Source organism: Littorina saxatilis, linkage group LG8, assembly GCF_037325665.1.
Source record: "Littorina saxatilis isolate snail1 linkage group LG8, US_GU_Lsax_2.0, whole genome shotgun sequence".
In the NCBI taxonomy this organism is placed as follows: Eukaryota; Metazoa; Mollusca; class Gastropoda; order Littorinimorpha; family Littorinidae; genus Littorina; species Littorina saxatilis.
This window is the reverse complement of record NC_090252.1, coordinates 17,232,128-17,237,127: the sequence shown is the minus strand read 5'-3', so window position 1 is coordinate 17,237,127 and position 5,000 is coordinate 17,232,128. Positions and strand designations below refer to the sequence as shown.

Here is a 5,000-nt window from a genome sequence, read left to right as displayed (position 1 = left end):
AGTGTTGCATTTATTCCGTCGTCGAATTCGTGAAGAAAACATGTCGTGTGGAAAAACGCACCTGATGAAACAGAAGAAATAAGGATCGATAAGTTAAGGTGTATGTTGATTGCACAAAACAAACGTGTGAGTGCACATGCCATGCCATCACACACAGACAATTGTTCTTGCATGTTGACATACTTTATATTTATCAACGTATATCATATCTTTAGTAATTTATGTCGGCTGCAACTTCAGCTCGTTCCGACGTTTGGTTTACTTGACGGATGACTGTTTGCGTTAGTGAGACTGTGATTATACTCATAATAATCATACTCACTTATTTTCTTATGGTGTTTTTATTTTTATCATGCATTCTTATTCTTTTGATTGGAAATGAGTATTGTTACAGTTTAATTTCCATATGGATTAATAAAATTGAGTTGAGTTGAGTTGAGTTGAGTAATCAGCAACACCTCAGGACTAGAACATGCATCTGGTAGCTCTTCGAAACAACCAGAAGCACATCATACAAATAATACGCTTGTAAGCTTTCATGTTTAAACAGTTACTTCCTCTCCAATTATTATCAAATCTTTGACCTAAGTTACGATTTTTCGCATTTTGCTTGCCACAAGGATCAGCAGATACTGAGAGAGAAAAACAAAACTTGGCATCTAGCAATAGATACCAAGACTGCAAACAATAGTAAAGAGTGAGATGTATCACATAAGATAGAAACAAATGATGATGCAAGTAATACTCACAAGAGCCATGGCAACGTAGGAGTCCCATTGCTAGCAGAGAAATAAGCAGCAAGTGGGTACACTGAAAAATAAACATTTTCTTCGCGCAAAACGGCAAAGTAACTTAGAGTTTATAACATCATCGACGAAAGTCTAACAGGCAATATCATATTAACATCAACGAATGGCTCGTTGCATTGGCTGTCAACATCAAAGTGGCGTTTAATTCGGACATAAACATTTCCTTGCCCGGTCTTCCTCAAAAACAATACGTGTGTAGATTTTAATTTCCGCAATAGTCCAGCATCAATCACAACGAAAGTGGGCACAGGTGAACAATGCATCGTAAAAGGTTCGCTCAAGGTTGCAAGTTAATTAATATGAATTTCATGATTTGGTATAGGTTCAATCCTTCACGTAAAAAACATGTCTGCAGTCTTGGCAAGCTTTTACCTGATGTGAGATCATCCCTTCACTACCACACAAAAACTCAAACATCTTCATTCTCTAAGAATTAATGTCGCACATTGATGGTATCGTGTTGTTTGTGTTTAGGTGTATAGGCATGGCCATATCCTATGTAAAAGAATGGCTGGATCCGGCAGACTGGAAATCGAAACGAGAGAGAGAGAGAGAGAGAGAGAGAGAGAGAGAGAGAGAGAGAGAGAGAGAGAGAGAGAGAGAGAGAGAGAGAGAGAGAGAGAGAGAGAGAGAGAGAGGATCCATATAATTCATACACACAATGCGAGAGAGAGAGAGAGAGAGAGAGAGAGAGAGAGAGAGAGAGAGAGAGAGAGAGAGGGGATCCATATAATTTATACACACAATGCGAGAGAGACAGAGAGAGAGAGAGGGAGAGAGAGAGAGAGACAGATATAGACACATAGAGAGAGAGAGACAGAGAGAGAGAGAGACAGAGAGAGAGAGAGAGAGACAGAGACAGAGAGAGAGAGAGAGAGAGAGAGAGAGAGAGAGAGAGAGAGAGAGAGAGAGAGAGAGAGAGAGAGGATCCATAGAATTCATACACACAATTGTTATTATTAACAGGAAGCAGTCTGGATGTTCATTGTTGGTATATGTCCAAGCAGAGGGATGCTCTTATTCCTTGTAACAGCCTGAGCCCATCTGAGATGGTGAGCCAGCTGTTGTCACCGGGGGGACTGTGCCATTCTGTACTTTAGCAGAGATAACATTATGAGTTTGTGACCGTACAGAAATGTTTTCGTGAATTTACACAGCCCTTTAACTATTGTAACACTTGTCAATTGTTGAAATGCACACGCACTGTGAATGTATTATGAGCCAATGGAAATGCATCGTCTGCCAAACTTGATGGTCAGTAGGAAGTAATTGTACTTCGATGTTGTACTTCATTTGCCAACTGCTACTACAAAGACTGCTCATGTTGCTGATGCCAATGCTACGTTTGTTTCTATTACTACTACTGCTACTACTACCTCTACTGCCACTACTACCTATACTGCCACTACTACAGCTGCTGCTGCTGCTGCTTCATTTGTTTGTGTTGCCGCTAATTCTGATCAAAATGGAATGCATTTACTATCGATAATACAGTAGTTTACACCACAACACTCGCACACGTTTTTGTAACAAACATATATACTTTATTCATAGTAATGACAGTGCAATTCAGGGAAGTCGTAGAGAGCTTGAAATCAATCTTAGTTGAAAATAAACAACCAGTCAAATAATCAAGCAAATATTGAATCACCTACTCAATCAATCAAATAAGGCATTTATCATCCAAAGCCCGCCCATCCATCTACGCATCAATAAACGAACAAATGACAAAATATAGCGCACGTGCTAACACACAAACAATGGCAATGCATACACCATGCGTATCGCCCATCAATGGAATTACGTGTGAGTATTGTTTACATGTAACAGGTATAGTACCTCAACTAAAAACACCAACGAAGCATGTTATCACTAAATTAGTCACAATTATGCAGTCAAACATGTATGAATGAATGAAACAATCTAAACATCAATCAATCAAACGTTTACAGTGGTAAGTCAATTACAAACTCAATGAATATTTCTAGCCAATCAATCAACCAGCCAATCCATCAATCAGTCGATCGATCAAACACTCAATCAAACCATTCATCATAGAAACTGATTCCCATACAACATCGAGGATCAAAGTCGCTTGTTTAGTTCAATGCGTGTTATTCTCTCAGGTGCCAGGAGACTGTTTCCACATAACTGACACTCCCTTTATTACACATGTCGTCTGCATTGATAGTGCTTACTTCCCTTTGTTTATCAGATCAATCCCACACATTGATACATCGCTCATCTCACTGCATCGTGGTTACATGTTTGCATATGGGGGCCCAGCCTTCAACTCAGCGATTCGTTCACCATCACCATGCACGCTACCCTTCCCTGGTTGTCCTGGACGCGCTGCGTTGTGCGCTGAAGCCTGTGTGTTTGAAACATGTGGTCTTGTCGTACTGATTGTCTCAGCTTGCCTACCCGAGGCGACGGGATGCAGGTAGTCTTCAGACAGGGAGCTGTCAGACGAAGGACAGGCGATGTGATGCAGGCAGCCATCTGACATGCTGCTGTCTGACACAGGGAAGGAGTCTCGAGGTGTCAGGCGGTTGTCCGTAGTGGTGGTAACTGAAATACGATGATTCTGTCATCTCAGAAAGTATGTGTCTTTTGAGGAAGGGATGGGTCGAGGGTCGAAAGCAAACGATGGTGTTATATGTATTTGTTGTATTCATATATATGTTTGTTCAATAACTATTTATGTCTGAAAGGCATTTATCTGTTTTCTAAGTTTCACTTCTTTCTTTTAATTGCAGAACTTCAAACACAGTACCAGATCAAAAGTGTCTTCATATTGGCTATACATTCCCTAGGCATCAGGAACTCAGACTACTCATGTCTCTGTTCACTTTGGAATGAGTCCATGTCAATGATGCCAGTGACAGGATAGGAATAAACGTTAGGCACACATTCACTTGAATGGACATCGTCAGGAATCTTAGCATTGTTCTGACCTTTTACACACATAGTGTGAATGGCAGGGAACAACGAAGCCTCACTTTGCTGGAAACAGATAGCCTACGCTTACAGGCGCGTCCATGTGAACATCATAATCTCTTCTGAGTGGCTATCGGCCATCGTCAGGCAGCTTAGCATAGTCATGACCCTGTACAATGACACAGGATGCCTTGCAAATAAATCATATGACATGACGGTCGCTGTGGCGGGGTGGTAAGACGTCGGCCTCTTAATCGGAATGTCGTGGGTTCGAATCCCGGCCGCGGCCCCCTGGTGGGTTAAGTGTGGAGATTTGTCCGATCTCCCAGGTCAACTTATGTGCAGACCTGCTAGAGGCGTATTCCTCTTCGTGTGTACACGCAAGCACAAGACCAAGTGCGCACGGAAAAGATCCTGTAATCCATGTCAGAGTTCGGTGGGTTTTAGAAACACGAAAATACCCAGCATGCTTCCTCCGAAAGCGGCGTATGGCTGCCTAAATGGCGGGGTAAAAACGGTCATACACGTAAAATTCCACGAGTGTACGTGGGAGTTTCAGCCCACGAACGCAGAAGAAGACGAAGAAGAAGAAGAAGAAGAAGAAGAAGAAGAAGAAGAAGAAGAAGAAGAAGACGAAGAAGAAGAAGAAGATAACATGACATGACAGAAAGAAACAGGTAGGTATACACTCACTCGATTGAACGGTGTAGGGAATCTCGGCATAGTCGTGTCCCAGTACGCTGACAATGGAGTCCCTGTCACGGTGTTCATCAGGCGGGACACGGAACATCACGCCGCTATCGGCTGTACGTATGACGCGGTGAGGGGTGGGGGGCAGTCGTGACGACACACCTGGTAAACATAAACCGGTGTGGTAAATATGTTGAACTATACATATTTATGAACACTGGTCTGTTTCATGTGTTGAAGAGCAAATGACAAGGACAATGACAGTCTATTACTAACACGTACAGCACAAATATCCTTCCGGATGGGAATTACAATAAAGTCAATCATACAATATGTCAAAGGTAGGTAGGTAAAGGTAGTCCATTAACCATATTTGATCGTAGGGGAGTGAGATGTTCATGGCGAGCTTTATGCGGGCGGTGTCCCTCGCTGCATTTAACTTTCCTGGCTCTATAGAGGGCCGGGTACCCTTTTCCAGCTGGGTGAACTGGAGAGCGCTCGGAAAAATCGGATTTGTGTATTCACCAATGGTCGGGTTCGAATCCTCGGCCTCCAGCGTGA

At 42.5% G+C, this 5,000-nt stretch overlaps 1 protein-coding gene and 2 long non-coding RNA genes across 3 annotated transcripts in view; 1 reads left to right on the top strand and 2 right to left on the bottom strand.

Moving 5' to 3' along the window:
* Positions 1-1,015, bottom strand: part of LOC138972208 (uncharacterized) — a 5,337-nt gene extending 4,322 nt beyond the window's left edge. Inside the window, exons 1-2 of the long non-coding RNA XR_011457490.1 lie at positions 750-1,015; positions 1-61 (exon numbers count right to left, since the gene is read on the bottom strand). The exon at positions 1-61 is cut by the window's left edge and continues 287 nt beyond it. This is a non-coding gene — a long non-coding RNA (uncharacterized lncRNA). The remainder of the gene's footprint in view (positions 62-749) is intronic.
* Positions 1-5,000, top strand: part of LOC138972959 (uncharacterized) — a 281,386-nt gene that overhangs the window by 173,290 nt on the left and 103,096 nt on the right. The gene's annotated exons all lie outside the window — the stretch shown is intronic.
* The window catches only part of LOC138972209 (uncharacterized), a 33,114-nt gene that overhangs the window by 7,798 nt on the left and 20,316 nt on the right, over positions 1-5,000 (bottom strand). The gene's annotated exons all lie outside the window — the stretch shown is intronic.